The following is an 18,700-nucleotide window of genomic DNA, read 5'->3' as shown; positions in this document are numbered from 1 at the left end:
GGTCCCTGCGCCTGAGAAGCTCCTTGACCATGGGAAGATGGAGGACAAGGACCTTCTTCCAGAATCAACAGAGAGAGAAAGCCTTCCCCTGGAGCTGACGTCCTGAATTTGGACTTGTAACCTACTAGACTGTGAGAAAATAAATTTCTCTTTGTTAAAGCCATCCACTTACGGTATCTGTTGTGGCAGCACTAGATGACTAAGGCAGCGATGATTTTAGCTTCTGTTTTGGTGTTTCCTTTCTGTATCTGGTCTTCAGCAATATTCTGTGTGGCACCTAGAATTGTACTTGTTGCTATAGCATGACATTTTAATGTTCAGTCATTGCCTGAATATGTTTTAAGAACAGCTCATCAGTGAGTAGAGGTGGCAAAAAATTTGTAAAGTAACTGAATATTCGAAAAAACATCAATTGGTTTTGGACAAAAAAAATCTATTGTGATACATCCTACAAAATTAAGTGAATGTGCAGCACCTTGGTATGAAAATGGCATATTAATTTCATTCCAGAATTTTCTGTCGCATGCCTTTATAATGCAGTGACGTAATGGCAGCATTGTCATAGGATTGGTCTCTGCACTTAGAAAAATCAATTTTGCAAACTTCACATAATTAGTGAAACACTTGCTTTGCAATGTCTTTACCAGTATGATTTTTTAGATTTTTTAAGCTAGTAAATGTGATAAATCACCACACAGGTTTTCTATCTGTTGGAGATACGGATCTTTAAACAATCCTTAGCTGGCCTGTATGAGAAGGCTCAGAAGTGGAATCCACAGACAAAATGAAATATCGAGCTATACTTATTTCACTGAAAATAGTTGATTGAATTTCATCACTTATCAAAATTATAAATTTTTTACACATTATTTTAGAATTATAGGATGGATTGCCCTTTCCTGTGTTACCGTGTTTTGAGATGTGACTTGCTAAAAATAGATCAAATGAGCAACAAGTTGAAGTCAACTTTAAAATTTTCCATTTCGTGGGGACCCAAAGACTTCATTTCTTTTTCACGAAGATAGTCCCCATTCGGTGATTGTTATGACAACAATGACACATTACAAAATGGCCTTTCAATACTGATGTTTATTAATTTGTGATTCCACTTCATAAATTAAGCCAGAACAGTGTGTTTGGTTTAAATATGATAACATAATCTTTGTGAATTGAACTATTTTCATGTTTACCGATCCTATTCAATTTGCACCAATTGCTAAATTCATCTGTAACAATTCAAGAATTAAATGAGGATGACGGGTTTGTTTGTTTGGTTACTAGGTTTGCAAACAAAACAATACACAGAGCTGACTGATGGAGATTGCAGTAGCCACTCCCTCTTATAATTTTCATCATTAACTTTGCACTCTAGAAGAAATTCTGGCTACAGAACTTTGTTTACCGTCCAGGAATTTTCAACACAAATTTACAAGTGGACAACTGTGATGTTGACAATCACTTGGGCCTCTTTTGATCCAGTAATTTACTTCGTTGGAAGAAAATTATTCCACAAGGCAGGATCTGCATTTTTGTTATTTATGGGGTCTGCAGATGTGACAATTTAATATTCTTAGTTTCACTTTCTAGATCATTACTAATTTTTTTTTTTTTACTACAGCAAGAAATGGATGCAGAATTTGGAACAAATTCTCTTATTTGTATTGCCATCGTTAATTTCAGCACTAGTGGTACTAGTAGGATGATTCCCACCCATTAAGCATGTACCTTTAGTGGAAGAAGTCTGTTCTGATTTATTACATTCTAAAAAGGAATTTTGGAATTGTCTTTAGGGATTCACAAATCATTTTATCTTCTGCAGGCTTCCATTTTTGCACTCCACTTAGTTATTGGCATTTCATTTTGCCTGGATATAAAATTATGTCACTTTTTAAGTTTGATTCTACCATAACAATAAATTTGAATAATAGAAAATAAATTTATAAAACAGGTAGTTTATAAAATAAAATTTACTTTAGAATTTAGACATTAACACAAAAAATTTATATTTGAAAATTAAATAACTCATTGCTGTGGATTAAATTTTAACTAACAGTGACCCTATTGGGCAGAATAGAACTGCACAGCAGGGCTTCTAAGGAGAGGCTGGTTGAAACCTTTTAGTTTCAGCCAAGCTCTTAACCACTGTTCCACCAGGGCTACATTTGAAAATTAGTAAGTAAAAACGTTAATTTGGACCATGAGATTTTGTTCTTCAGGTCTTAGATAGTCCAAAGAAATAGTACATGATATCCTTCTCCATGGACTAATTCCTCCTGAAAACAGGTCCAAAGTATGTAGGATGTAGTCTAGCCATCTTTGCTTCTAGGCTAGGGTACATTCGGGTACATACTTCTTTCAAGATAGATTTTTTTGTGCTTTTGGCAGTTCATGGTATATTCAGAATTCTTCACCAACACGACAATTAAAAGGCATCAATTCTTCTACGGTCTTCCTTATTCATCAGCCAGCTTTCCCACACATACGAGGCCACTGAAAACACTGTGGCTTGGATCAGTTGCATCTTCGTTTTCAAGGTGATGTCTTTGCTTTTCAACACTTTAGAGGTCTTTTGCCGCCGATTTGCCTAATGCAGTGCATCTTTTGATTTCTTAATTGCTGTTTCCATGGGTGTTGATTGTGGATCCAAATAAAATGAAATCCTTGACAACCTCAATCTTTTCTCCATTTATCATGATGTTGCTCATTGGCCCAGTTGTGAGGATTTTTGTTTTCTTCATGTTGAGGTACAATCTATACTGAAGGCCGCGGTCTTTGATCTTCATCAGAAAGTGCTTCAAGCCCTCTTATCTTTTAGCAAGCAGGGTTGTGTCATCTGTAAAATGCGGGTTGTTAATGAGTCTTCCTCCAATCCTGATGTCGTGTTCTTCGTATAGTCTAGCTTCTCAGATTATTTGCAGATTAAATAAGTATCGTGAAAGGATACAACCCTGACACACACCTTTCCTGACTTTAAACCACGCAGTATCACTTTTTTCTGTTTGAACGTCTACCTCTTGATCAGGTTCCTCATCAGCACAATTAAGTGTTCTGGAATTCCCACTCTTCGCGATGTTATCCATAATTTGTTATGACCCAAGCAGTCAAATGCCTTTGCATAGTCAATAAAACACAGGTAAACATCTTTCTGGTATTCTCTGCTTTCAGCCAGAATCGATATGACATCAGCTGTGATATCCCTCCTTCCATGTCCTCTTCTGAATCCTGCTTAAATTTCTGGCAGTTCCCTGTCAATGTACTGCTGCAGCTGCTTTTGAATGATTTTTAGCAGAATATTACTTGCATGTGATATTAATGATATTGTTTGATAATTTCCACATTTGGTTGGATCACCTTTCATAGGAATAGGCGTAAATATGGATCCTTGCCAGTTCGTAGGCCAGGTAGCTGTATTCCAAATTTCTTGGGATTAGACAAGTGAGCGATTCCAGTGCTGCATCCATTTGGTGAAACATCTCAGTTGGTATTCCGTCAATTCTCGGAGGCTTTTTTTTCTCACCAATTCCTTCAGTGCAGCATGGACTTCTTCCTTCAGTACCATCGGTTTCTGATCATACGGTACTTCCTGAAATGGTTGAAGGTCGACCAATTCTTTTTGGTATAGTGACTGTGGGTATTACTTTCATCTTCTTTTGATGCTTCCTGCGTCATTTAATATTATACCCGTAGAATCCTTCAGTATTGCAACTCAAGGGTTGAATTTTTTCTTCAGTTCTTTCAGCTTGAGAAATGCTGAGTGTGTTCTTCCGTTTTGGTTATCCATCTCCAGATCTTTACACATGTCGTTATAATACTTTTTCTTCTCAAGCCACCCTTTGAAATCTTCTTTCAGCTCTATTACTTCGTCATTTCTTCCTTTCACTTTAGCTACCCGACATTCAAGAGCAAGGTTCAGAGTCTCTTCTGACATCCGTTTTGGTCTTTTCTTTCTTTCCTGTCTTTTAAAGGACCTCTTGCTTTCTTCATGTGTGATGTCCTTGATGTCATTGCACAACTCACGTGGTCTTCAGTCGTTAGTGTTTAACATGTAAAATGTATTCTTGAGGTGGTCTCTAAATACAGGTGAGATGTACTCAAGGTCGTACTTTGGCCCTTTTTGACTTATTCTACTTTTCTTCCGTTTCAACTTGAACTCCCATATGAGCAATTGACAGTCTGTTTCACAATCGATCCCTGGCCTTGTTCTGACTGATGATATGAGTTTTCCCATCTTCTCTTTCCACAGATGTAGTCAGTTTGATTCCTGTGTATTCCATCTGGTAAAGTCCACGTGTATAGCTGCCGTTTATGTTGGTGAAAAAAAATATTTGCAGTGGATGAGTCACTGGTCTTGCAAACTTCTTTCATGAGATTTCTGGCATCATTTCTATCAGCAATGCTGTGTTTTCCAACTACTTTTCCTCGTTTCCAACTTTAACATTCTAATGACCAGTAATTATCAATTCATCTTGATTGCATGTTTGATCAATCTCAGGCTGCAGAAGTTGTTTAAAATCTTCAATTTCTTTGTCTTTGGCATTAGTGGTTGGTGCATAAATTTGAATAGTCATATAAACTGGTCTTCCTTGTAAGTGTATGGATATTAGCCTATCAGTGACAACATTGTACTTCAGGCTAGATCTTGAAATGTTCTCTTTGATGATTAATGTAACGTCATTCTTTTGACTCTGGTGGAATATCCGTGTTTGTAAGACTGCTCACAGACTGTTTCACCAGGGAGTTTTCTGGTACTGCGATATCTACCACTAATCTCTGTGATTCCTGTGAATGGGCAAAATAAGAATAGTGCTATAGATTTCTTCCAAATACAGAAAACATAATTATGAAAATGTTCTTGGTGTTGATTATGTTCTTTACCAATCTGTTCGTATCGGATTTTTGATACTTCACTTGAAAAATGAGTCCAAGGTACTGTGATGTGATTGTTTACTTTGTGTGGCCTTTCTAGCCATGGTCTTATAACATTCACCCCGGTGCTTGGGCAGGACTGTGTGATAGGATAATTGTGGCTCACCAAGGGGATTGTTTAGTTTTCCCTTCAAAGAGCACCAGTTCCAGAGCAAAGAGGAGGATTCAACTCCCATCAAGGAAGAACAGCCAGGAGCTGAGCATATATTATGGACCTGAGATCCCTGCACTGAGAAGCTCCTAGAAGCAGGAGACTGAGATAGAGAGAGGAAACTGTAACCCTGAAGACGGTAAGATGCCATGGCAGGAGAGACCAAGCAACAGGGACCCGGCTATAGGAGATGATGGCCCATGGAGAAGGAAAGCTGAGTGCCTTTGGAGAGAGGCCCAAGGCCAGGCAGAGGCACGCCTATGAGCACAGGAGGGAAGAGGCTGTCCTGATAGAAGAACTGTATTCTGAGTGTCTTTGAGCCTGAGTTATACTTGTTACTTCCCTAATAAACCCCATAATCATGAATATGGATTATGAGCTCTGTGTGGCCGTTGCAATGAATTACTGAACCCAGCAGAGAAGTAGGGAGTGCTGTGTGAGGGACAGTTGGTGTCAGAGTTAGTGAAGATGGTGGAGAGTGGATAGTTTTTTCACCAATGCCTTCAATGCAGCTTCGATTTCTTCCTTTTATACCATCAGTTCTTGATCTTATGCTACCTCTTGAAATGGTTGAAAATTATCCAGTTCTACTGCAGTAGCTATATTAATATCAGACAAATTATACTTCAGGAAAAGGAGTATAAATTAGGAATAAGTAGGGACATAACATAATAAAGGTTCAATTCTCCAAAAAGATACAACAATCGTAAATGTGTATGTATTTAACACCAGGGCTCCAAAATACAGACATTAATAAATCTGAAAGGGGAAATGGACAAATAAGCATTTGCAATTGATATCAGTACTTTTCTATCAATAATTAATAGAGCCCTACTAGTTGAAGTCCAAAGCATCTGTATGAGCCACTCATGGATGTCTGTGTGTGTGTGTATGTGTGTATGTATAGTATAAAGACAAGTAATACAGAAATAAACATAGATATATGTTGTAGTCCTTGGGAGGTGCAAACGGTTAATGCATTCAGCTGCTAACCAAAATGCTGGAGGTTTGAGTCCACCCAGAGTCACTTCGGAAGAAAGGCTTGGCGGTCTACTTTTGAAAAATTAGCCATTGAACTGACACACTTGTGTGTCAGTACTACTCTGACACATATGGGGGGAGGGGTCACCATGAGTCAGATCAGCTTGATAGCAATTGAATGATTTTTTTATTCATTCTGCCAATGTTTGTCTTTTAATTGGTATCTTAGGCTGGGTTCTCTAGAGAAGCAAAACCAGTGAGGTGTATAGATAGATAGATAGATAGATGGATGGATGGATGGATGGATGGATGGATGGATGGATGGATGGATGGATGGATAGATAGGGAGAGGGAGAGAGAGATAGATTTATATCAAGGAAATGGCTCACGAGGCTGTAGAGCCTGGTAAGTCTCAAGTCCATGGATCAGGCTTGTGGCTTCTCCTGACTCACATAGATGCAGGGACTGCAGAACTCAAGATCTGCAGGTCATACAACAGGTCTGTGCCTCACAGGCTGCAAAGGGTGACAAATCTCAACATCGGCAGGTAAGCTGGCAGGCCGTGGCTCACAGACTGCAGAGGCTGGTGAATCCCAAAGTTGGAAGGTAAGCTGAAGGTTCAAGTCCCAAAAACTTGAGGTCAGATGAAGAGGAGCCAGCTGCAGGATTCAGAGTGAACAAAAGCTCAAGAGCCTTGCCAGAAAGGCCACTTATATTGGATGCAGTCCACACCCCCGAGGAAACTCCCTTACATCTGATTGGCTACTCACAGCAGATCCCATCATGGAGGTACGGAAATGATTGCATCATTATACGACTGCTAAACTGCATCATAACTGCCAAAGCACTGAGAATCATGGTCCAACAAAGTTGACACACAACTTTAATGATCCCAATTGTGAATTTAATCTATTTATATTTAAAGCGATTAATGATAAGGAAGGACTTATATCTTCTACTTTGTAGTAGGTCATATATGTATTTTGTTGCTCATTTTCTTCACTACTGTCCACGTTTGTGTTTGACTGATTTTTTTCACGTGTACAATTTTGATCCTCTCCTTATTTCCTTTCCTTATATTTTTTAACTTCTTAGTGGTGACCATGAGGATTACAATTGATATCTTATATTTATAACAATCTTCTTTTAATTAATACAAATTTAGCTTCAACAGTATACAAAATTCTGCTTTTATTCAGCTCAGTTACCTCCCCTACTTACGTTGCTGGTACAAAAATTGCATCTTTATACATTGTGTGTCCATTAAGAGAGATGTGTAAGTATTTTTATGCATTCGTGCTTTAAATCATATATGAAAAAAAAGAGGCGTGATATAAAAATATTACTGACTTTGTTTTATCTAAGCAGTTACCTTTACGGAGTCTTTGTTTCTTTTTATGGCTTCAAGTTACTGTCTAGTGTCCTTCCGTGCCAGCCAGAATGATTCCCTGTAGCATTTCTCATAAGGCAGTTCTGCTACTAACACACTCCCTCAGGTTTTGTATATCTGGGCATGTCTTAATTTCGCCTTCATTTTTGAAAGATAGTTTTGCTAGATATTGACATCTTGGTTCATACTTTTGTTTCTGTATTTTTTTTCCAGTATCTTAAATACATCATCCCACTATTTTCTCATCTCAATGGTTTCTGATGAAAAATCACCAGTTAAACTTGTTGAGACTCTCTTGTTTGTACATTAGGAGTCACTTATCTCTTGCCACTTTCAAGTTTCTGTGTTCGTCTTTTGACATTTTGATTATATCTCTCTGTGGATATCTATGTATTTATTGTCCATTGAGTTTATTGAGCTTCTTGGATATCTAGATGACATTTGGGAAACTTCCAGTCATTACATTTTCAAATATTCTTTCTGTCCTTTCATCTTTCTTTCCTTTCTGGAACTCCCTTGATGAGTATATTGGTATGCTTGATGTTGTCCCGCAGGTCCCTTAGGCTCTGTTCATTTTCTTCATTCTTTTTCCTTTATGCTCCTCAGTTAGAACAATTTCAGTTGTGCTTTTTCAAGTTTACATTTTCCTGCTTTCTTGCTCAAATCTGCTGTTGAGCTCCTCTAATGAAATTTTTATTTCAGCTATTCTACTTTTCAGCTCTATAATTTCTATTTGGTTCTTTTGATAATATTTCTTTATTAATATTTTCTACTTGTTCATACATTCTTTTCTTGGTTTCCTTTTTTTTTTGTCTGTGGTTTCTTTAGCTCTTTCAGGAAACTTAAGACAATTGTTTTAAAATCTTTGTCTAGTAATCCCAATATCTGTGTTTCCTTAGGGATGCTTTCTGTTCATTTCTCTTCTTTCTTTCTTCTTAACAAATGAACCATCCTTTTCTTTTTCTTTTTATGACTTAAAATAGTGTGTTGAAAACTGGATATCTTAAATATTATAATGTAAAACTCTGGAAATCAGATTCCCTCCAGGCGTTAGGGTTTGCTTTTTTTTTTTTTTAATTGTTGAGGGCCAGTCATCCATTTGCTTAGTGATGTTTCCAAACTATTTCTGCAAAGATTGTATGTCTTCTCATGTGTGGACACTGAAGTTCTGTTCTGTTATCTCAGCAGTCAGTTCTTGACCTGACAGTGCTTTCTTTAAATGCTTGTAGCCAAAAAGGAAAAGGAACATTATCCCAGTCTTTGCAGATTGGCTCTGAACTGGGGCGTTCTTTCAATGCTAAGCAAGAGTGCCTAAAACTCTGCCTTAGCCTTCACTTCCTGCCCCCATGGAGCCCAAAGATCAACCAGAGGTGCAAGCCTAAAGCTTTGTCAGGATCTTTATGAGCATGTCTTCATCCTTAGGCAAGAACATTGCACTCCAGATTCCTCAGTATATGTGGTAGCCCTTCAAAGCCCTTAAACCACCAACCATTGTCCTCTCAGCCTCCTTTTTTCCAAGCTTTTGGACGTCTCTGCTGTTTTCTCTGTCCTTCATCCTTTGACCCTGGAGTTAGGACCAATTCTTTGAGCTTCGTACTCCTCAGTTTCCATCACATCATACATTTTCTCTTGTGTGCTGTTGAGTCAATTCTGACTCATAGTGACTATAAGATGGAGTAGAACTTCTCCAAAGGGTTTCTAAGGCTGTAATCTTTATGACAGGAAACGGTCATATCTTTCTCCTATGGAGTAGTTGGTGGATCAAATCAAAAGGTTTAACAGCTGAGTGCTTAACCACTGCACTACTGGGGCTCCTTTTGACATCATGCTTCGTAATAGATTTTTAACACACCCCTCAGAAACATAGAAGTCCATAAATTATCAACGATACAGAAGATTTAACATGTATAAAAATACCAAATTGATATATGTGTATGTGTGTGCATTATCTAACCACTAAAGAATATACATTCATCTCATGCACAAAATACATAGTGTTTATAAAAACGGACTATATACTGTGTTATAAAGCAAGTCTCAACAAATTTCAAGAGTCTGCAATAATATAGAGGATACTATGTAAGTACACCATAATTAAAATAAAAACCATCTTAGAAAGAGAAAATACAAAATCTCCATGTCCTTGGATATTTTAAAATAGTATGAATCAAGAAGACATCATGATGAAAATTAGAATACCTTTTGAAGTGAACAATTATGAACATAGTGCACGTAAAAATTTGTGCAGTACAGACAATATAATACAGGAAACTTATAGCCTTAAAAATATAATTGGAAAGAACAAATCTTGAAAAATAAGTGAGTTAAACATCCATTCAAAATGTTGGGTAAAAACCAGAAACAAACATAGGAATTTTTGTTTCTATTAATGATTGAATACATGCAACGGACGATCAACAAAGACTAAAGTTGATTCTTAGAAAATGCTAGTAAAATTGACAAACTTTAGGCAAGACTGATGAAGTGAAAAAGAATGAAGGTATAAACAACGAATATCAGGAATTAGAAAGAAAATGACTACAGATCTTGCAGAACATAAAGATAATGTGAGAATGTTATGAACCATATTAGCCAATAAATTTGCAAATTTAGGTAAAGTAGGCAAACGTATCCTACCATGTAAGTTAATAACAATGATTCAGGAAGAAACAGGAAGCAAAAGTAATTCCACAACTGTTAATAGAATTGAATTAGAGCTCAAACTATTCTCAAAAAGGAAACTTCATGTCAGATGGCTTTTCCTGCAAATTCTGCCAAATATTCAAGAAATATTTCACAAATTCTTCAATATAAAAGGAAATATATACCCAAACTCATTTTATAAAGCTTGTAGAATGAATATTGATACCAAAACCTGACAAGAGCAGCACAAGATGGGAAAATTACAGGCCAATGTCACTGATGAACATAGATGTAAAATATGAAAATAAATAGGCAAAACAAATCCAGCAATACTGTAAAGAAGATTATATTATGACCAAGTTGGGTCTATCCCAAGAATTCAAGGTTAGTTTAACATTCAAAAATGAATCAGTACAATTTGCCATAGGTACAGGAAAAATAAATGTGATTATATTAATAGGTGTAATAAAATAAGTATTTGATAACCTTCAGCATCCACTCATGTTTTTTAAAAGAACATCTAGCATGCCACGAGACCAGAAGAACCAGAAGGTTCCCGGCTCCTGTCGCTGAACATTTTGATCAAAGAGTCCATAGCAAAGCCCTGATCAAAAGGGGGAAAATGCAGAATAGAATTTCAAATTCTCATGAACCCTAGACTTTTTGGAGCCATTGAGGGTGAATGAACTCCTGAAACTATTGCCGTGAGATAATCTTTAAACGTTACACCAAAAGCATTCCCTTGAATTATCTTAAAACCGAAGTATAAAAAAGAAAAAACCCAACTGTTGCTGTTGAGTTGATTCTGACTCAGAGACCCTGTAGGACAGAATAGCACTGCCGCATAGGGTTTCCAAGGTGCAGGTGGTGGATTCAAACTGCTCTTCTTTTGCTTGGCTACCGTATCACTTAACCGCTGTGCCACGAGGGCTCCAGAACATTAGCTTACTTAACTAATAAAAGTGGTCTACCTTGAGCATATGCTCTTTTAAGAACTGTCTACATGGCATCAGATTGACAACAGCTACTGAAAAGATTAGATAGGAACCTTAAGGAGCAGTGGGTTTATGTTAATGATGGAGGAACAACTGAGAAAAGGAGGACAAGAATGGTTGCACAACTTGAATGTAACCGATGTCATTAAATTGTACAGGTAGAAACTGTTGAGTTGGTGTATGTTTTGCTGCATACATTCTCCACCAGAAAAAATAAATTTACAGGTAATAATTAACAAAAAATGTCAAGGAGAGCTAAATATTTTGAAAATAAGACAGAGTTGCATGTGAGGGAATGAGTAGGGTGAGCTGTTTTAGATTAATAGTCAGTAAAGGCTTATGGGAGCAGGATATTTGAGAAGATAACTGACCTATATCCAAGGAGAGAATAGCTGTATGAAGTTCTGGAGGGAGGATATTGCCAATAAAGGAAAGAGTTGTTTCTGAGGCCCTTAAATAACCAAGTGTTTTGGCATGTTTGAGGAAGCTCAGGAAATAAGTCATGGCGAGTGTGGAGTGAACCGAGGGAGGACTGTTAGTATGGTGGGCAAGCCCCGCATCATGAAAGACCATGGGAAGCATTTGGGAATTTTTCCTAATCGCCATGAGAAGCCGCTGAAATGATGCTGTTATGTAGACTGTAAGAGGGAAGATCAGTGGCATGGAGTCCAGTTTTAACCAAGAGATGATGGTGGCTGTAAGGTGGAGGTAGTGAGAAGTGGATAGAGTCAGGATTTATTTTAAGGTAGAGCCAAGAGTCCAGAATATGTGTCAATGGATTGGATGCAAGATTTGAATAAAGGAGAGAAATCAAGGATGATTCCTAGGTTTTTGTCCTGAACAACCCAGAGGATAGTGAGAACATTTGCTTAGATAAGGAAGACTGGGAGGTAAATAAGACACTTGGAGCAAGAATTTTATTTGAACCACATTAAGTCTGAGATGCCTAGTAGACATTCAAGGGGAGATGTGAGGTCAGCCATTGGTGAAGGAACAACAGGGCAGAGTATGTAAATGAGGGTATCCTAGGGCTCAGGTGGAATTGACTGCCCTGAATTAGCTCAAATAACCTAGACAGTGAGAAGTGATGAGTGATGTTACTTAAACAGGGCATGGAAATCAATGAAAAAGGTGTGGGAGTGGCAGGGAGGCTAAGGTAGAGAAGTTTCTCTCTCCCTAAACCTGATTGGCTGGATTTGAAGACATCATAAGTTCCTGTATGAGAAATATCCAGCAAATTACCCGTTGATTTAATAAATTGATAACAAAGTCCACCTTTCAGCCAAAGATTGAAAAACAAACAAACCAATTGCCATCCAGTGGATTCTGACTCTTAGCAACCCTATAGGATGGAGTAGAACTACCCCACAGGGTTTCTAAGGAGCGGCTGGTGGATTCAAACAGCAGACCTTTTGGTTAGTAGCTGAGCTCTTAACCACTGCACCACCAGGGCTCAGACCAAGAATAACACACGTGAGGAACTTACTCCTTAGTTCAATCAAATATGTAGAAATTCAAATTTGTAATTTTGGAGATTTCTCCTATTTTTTTTCAAAATGGGGGGCATTGAGATGGAGGATTTTCCCATGCCCACCATCCTAAGGGATTTAATTAACCCATAGTTGAGACATTGTAAACATCTCAAGAAATTATTACCTTTGAGAAACTTGAGGGTGAGTAGGCATATCACCTGATTCCTCTTAAATTCCTTTTAAAAACCTGACTTGAAGACTCACCTGCCTTTTTGAATAAGTGCCAGCTTGAATAGGCAGGGTTCAGGGAATTGCCAACCAAAAGTATGGTTTCTCCAGAGGCCTCCAAGGGCTGTAAAAGAAAAGCGGAGCCAGACCCCGTGCTTGGGACATACCCTTGGTATGAAATATTTGAGTGTGTGTGTGGTGGGGGAGCACTGGGTGTGGGAGAGTGGGGTGGGTGGGTAATAGGGAAATGCCTGTTTTGTTTTGTTTGAAGAAACAGGTTTTTACATTTTTTTTTTTTATTATTATTACGATGAACAGTTCAGTGGAGACATGTTCCTTATCTGCAGGGGCTAGTGGAAGTGCTGATAGCTGAGAATGTAGCCTGCTCCCCAAGTGCGAGTTGGCATTTTGGAGAGAAAACTTGATGTTTGGAACACTGACTGGCCCTGCCTTTTCTAAATAATTAAGGGTGGTGGGGTGGTGGTAATAGAAAGAGGATGGTCTATGAATGCTGACCCTGGAAAATTAACTCCCGAGTGTGTGGGTTGTGGATAGCAGGAAAAGAACATCACCCGCAAATGACAGCAGTGCCTTTATTTATTTATTTATGCTTCTTTTTAGTTCTGAGTTGTTTTTAAGCCACAAATTAATGGGGCCACCATGAGTTTTCAGAGAATGAGTTTTACAAAAATCTAAGTGTTTTAAATATTGCAAGGATTTACTTATATATGCTGTATATGAGAAAAGTCCTTACAGTTATAGGGAGGAGAAAGAAAGTATATTCAGGAATTAAATTTTCACAGTTCTCTGAATTCTTATATTTCTCTTGTTGTCCGTTTTTCTTTTTTTGTCCTTCATCCACTCCTTCCACCTTGACCCACTGTCTTCATCATCTAATGCTGCCATAACAGAAATACCATGAGTGGATGGCTTTAACTGAGAGAAATTTAATACCTCACATTAAAGTAGGCTAATAGTCCAAATTCAAGGCATCAGCTCTAAAGGAAAGCTTTCTCTCTCTTTCGGCTCTGGAAGAAGGTCCTTGTCCTTAGCCTTCCCATGGTCAAGGAGCTTCTCAGGTGCAGGGACCCTGGGTCCAGAGGGCATGCTGTGCTCCTGGTGCTGCTTTCTTGATAGTATGAGGCCCCCAACTCTCCGCTTGCTTCCCTTTCCTTTTATGTCTGGAGAGATAAAAGGTGGTGCAGGTCACACCACAGGGAAACGTGCCTGAGTGAGGGTGGTGTTACAATCCCACCCTAATCCTCTTAAAGTAAAATTACAATCACAGAATGGACGTCAACTACACAATAGTGGGAATCATGGCCTAACCAAGTTGAGACACACGTTTTTTAGGGTCATAATTCAATCCATGACACCCACCAAACCAAACTTGTCACCATCAAGTTGATTCCAACCCGTAGAGACCCTAGTTGATTTGAACTCACAGAGACCCTATAGCATAGAGTAGAACTACCCCATAGAGTTTCCAAGGACTAGTTGGTGGATTCGAACTGCTGACCTTTTGATTAGCAGCTGAGCTCTTAACCACTATGCCACCAGGGCTCCTCTTGATCCACAGCCCACCCTAATTCACCACTGTGTTAGAAAAAGGTTTTGCTATTCTAAAATAAGAACTTTTACTATACTTTTGTGTTAGTGTTTGCTTTTGGTACGTCTTTAAGCACTGAACAGTTAACTCATACCCATTAAAAACCCATTGCCACTGAGTCTATTCCAACTCGTAGCGGCCCAATAGGGCAGAGCAGAACTGTGCCATAGACTTTCCAAGGGGCGCCTGGTGGATTTGAACTGATGACCTTTTGGTTAGCAGCCATAGCTCTTAAACAGTACACCACCAGCATGGGAGGGGTTTAATTGATAACATGATGTCTGGGCTCCAAGGGAGATGGAATGGATGTGCAGGAGAAGGGCATGCAGAGTCTTCCTGTATAGTCCCCAGAACTCTGTTCAAGATCATAACATACCTCAGTAATCACTTGAATCTAAACATACAACTTTAACAGTTGATGTAAATGACTTTACACATGAATTTTGGAACTCAACTCTTTCTCAATGGAAGTTCCTTCAACCTAGCCGTTTGTTTGTGTTCCCTTAATAATTATGAAAACTAACATTTATTGTGTTCATTCTGTGTGTAAGGCCTTTTTCTAAGTGCCTTGTGTGTTTTATTTAACCTGCGTAACAACCTTTTGCATAAGATCCATTTTAGAAATGGGAAACTGAGGCAGTGAGAGGTAAAGTAACGTGCCCAGATCACCCAGCTGATAAACTGAGTTAGGATTTAAACCCAGGCAGTTTGTTTCAGAATTTGCTTATGTAATCACTGTACATGACAGCAGTGAGCCCTAGTGGCTCTGTGGTTAAAGAACTTGGCTGTTAACTGAAAGGTCAGTGGTTCAAACCCACCAGCCTCTCTGTAGGAGACAGATGTGGCAGTCTGCTTCAGTGAAGACTTAGAGCCTTGGAAACCCTATGTGGCAGTTTTACTCTGTCCTTTGGGGTCAGTATGAGTTAGAATCGACTTGATGACAGTGGGTTTTGGCACATGATACTAAATGTACAGTGTATTCTATATGCCGTGTATATGTTCAGAAACTAATTTTCCCAACATTTATGCCATATATAGATTACCAGTCCAGTTGCCATTGTGTAGATTTTCACTCATGACGACCCCGTGAGTTTTCAGAGTAGGACTGCCCTCCATACGGTCTTCAATAGCTGTGACCATTTGGAGCTGGATTGCCAGGCCTTTCTTCCAAGGCAACTCTGAGTGTATTTAAACTGCCAACCTTTCAGTTAGTAGCTGAGCACTTAACTCTTTGTGCCACCTAATACATATATATACTAGGAGGTTTTCCTCCTTATTTGTACTTTAATGTTTTGTAGACTCTTATGAATACTTGTTCCTGGCAGTGAACTAGATGCTAAAGAACAGAATAGGCACATGTAACCCTCTCTCACCTTCTCCCTCCCCTCTTTCACAGAGATGAAATGAAAAGGAATTAATGAGGACAGATTATTGGATTAGGGCCCATACTCAGGGCTCTAACAGCATGAGGAGTTTCTCCTGTCACTTCAGTTCTTGTTCAGGAATTGGTACCTGCTTTTTGTGAATCACAAAGACCAGTGCTTTATATCAAGCCATTTAGATTTGGGGTATGGAGCAGTGACTTAAAAAAATTAAATTTTATGTTCAGAGATTTTTTCTAATAATTATTTACATTTATTTTAATTGTATATTCTAAAACCGCTACAAAAAGGCATGAAATAATTGTTTAAATTTTAATTCGTATGGGTCAAATTGTATGTTAAACTACCTATTGTCACCTTCACAGTCGTTGTTATGTTTGAGCCAATTGTTGTGGCCACTTGTTACCAAGTATGACCTGCTTCTCCAGGGACTGATCTCTCCTGACAACATGTCCAAAATATGTGAGATGAAGCCTTGCCATTCTTGCTTCTCAGGAATATTCTGGCTGTACTTCTTTCATGACAGATTTGTTCATTCTTTTGGCAGTCTGTGGTATATTCAATATTCTTTGCCAACCCCTTAATTCAATGCCTTCAGTTTTTCTTTAGTCTTCCTTATTCATTGCCCACCTTTCATGTGCGTATGAGGCGACTGAAAACACCATGGCTTGAGTCAGGCGCACATTACTTTTCAAGGTGACATCTGTGCTTTTGAACACTTTAAAGAGGTCTCTTGCAGCAGATTTGTCCAATGCAGTGTGTCGTTTGATTTCTTGACTGCTGCTTCCGTGGGTGTTTATTGCGGATCAAAGTAAAATGAGGCCCTTAATGACGTCGACATTTTCTCTGTTTATCATGATGTTGCTTATTGGTCCAGTTGTTAGGCTGTTATTCTGTAGTCTTTGATCTTCATCAGTAAATGCTTTAAGGCCTCTTCACTTTCAGCAAGGGAGATTGTATCATCTGCATATCTGAGGTTATTAATGAGTCTTCCTCCAATCCTGATGCCTTATTCTTCTCATACAGTCCAGCTTCTCGGATTATTTGCTCAGCATACAGATTGAATACATATGGTGAAAGGATACAACGCTGATGTACACCTTTCTTGACTTTAAACCATGCTATATTCCTTGCTCCGTTTAGATGACTGCCTCTTGTTCTATGTATAGGTTTCTCATGAGAACAGTTAAGTGTCCTGGAATTCTCATTCTTCCCCATGTTATGCATAATTTGTTATGAGCTAGAGTAGGTCTCAGAAATAATGTGCCATTTCTTCCAGTTGGTCGTGCACAGCTGGTCGTGCACCCTAGGTGGTAGCAGCTAAGGCCTGTCTCAGAAACACTCCCCTCCTCACTTAGCATGAGTCTTCACACTGCTCCATCTTCTTTCCCATGTGTGTCTCCTGCCCTCCTCAGTAAAAAAATCAGTGGCCGGGGAAAATGATAGTAGTCCACTGATGAGATTTATTCTTTTATTATACTTTATTTTATCATTTGTTTTTATAACATAGTTCTGTTAAAATCGAGGGTAATAAAAATGTTTGTATGATGGAAGTGGATAATCCCACCCATTGTGTCCATCTAAAGTTTCATGAGAAAACTGTGCCCACAACAGAGGGCTCCCACTCCTCTGGCTCACTGTATTTTCTCCTTGTTTATTTGCTCTTCCCTCTTTCCTGATGCATGCATGGGACCACTGAGCTTCAGGACTCCACAATTCTCCTTTTCATACCAGTGTTACTATAATCTTGGGTTCATGGGCTGCCTCGCCACAGATTTACTCATTCTGTTTCTATTAATTATTTCATTACTTAAAAATTTCTCATGAATTTTTCCAGAAGTACATTCTATTCCTCAAAAACTTGGAAGCAATGGGAAAGTACGCAATAAATAACAAGAAAACATACGTAATGCATAGAATAAATTATTAACATTCCGATATGTCTGTTATCTTACTTATATTGGCATGTATGTGTGTTAGAGTCTCTGGTTGATGCAAATGGTTAATATCTTGAGCTGCTGACAGAAAGTTGGAGTTCAGGTCCACCCAGAATTGCTGTGAAAGAGAGGTCTGGCAGCCTACTTCCGAAAACCCAGCCACTGAAACCCCTATGGAGTACAGTTCTACTCTGGCACACTGGTGTCATCATGAATCAGAACTGACTCAGTGGCAACTGGTTTTATGTGTGTATTAGCACACACATTTATGTATATTAACACGGATATTATATCCTGATATTTTCATTCAGCATTAGTCTTTGCTCATAAATTTTTTTTTTAATGAGGGCATTAAATTCGTAATATTCTGTGTGCATGTAGTATATGTTTTTTTAACGATTTGACTATAGTTGCAATAATAAATGTGCATGTTTCTAGTAACTTCAACCTATACTTAAACATCTTTTTAACATACATCTCTGCCATTAAATCTCTTTGTTTAATTATTGTTTAACACTCTTTACGCCTGAGAGATGGTCTCAGAAGCAACCCTGATCAGTTTTTCTCCCTCTTACTCATTAAGCCCCTTAATGTATTCCAAGGTATCAACTACGAAGGATTTTACGTCCTTATCGTTTGTTTATTTTTCATTCAGTCAGTATATTCCATGGGCCAGAAATAGTCTATGTTATGCAGATACAGTGGTGAAAGGTACACACTGTCCCTGTCCTCATGAAGGGGACAACCCAGTGCAGGTGGGAGGAGCACTGGGGAAATGCAGCTGAGAGCAAGGACAGACAACCCTCCAGGAACCACACTGGACTTCAGAGAGGCTTATCGGCTGCTGTTCACCTGGCAGGCTTCTAGATACCCGAGTACCCTTGGGCTTGGTGCCTGCTCCTCTCTCTACTGACACCGTCCCTCTAGGATGCCTCAGTGAGTTCACTGCTCTCTATTTGTAGCTAAGGACCTGAGGTTTATACCTC

The sequence above is a fragment of the Loxodonta africana genome, unplaced genomic scaffold, assembly GCF_030014295.1.
Source record: "Loxodonta africana isolate mLoxAfr1 unplaced genomic scaffold, mLoxAfr1.hap2 scaffold_31, whole genome shotgun sequence".
Lineage (NCBI taxonomy): Eukaryota > Metazoa > Chordata > Mammalia > Proboscidea > Elephantidae > Loxodonta > Loxodonta africana.
The sequence above is the reverse complement of the archived record's forward strand: the minus strand, read 5'-3'. Positions refer to the sequence as shown.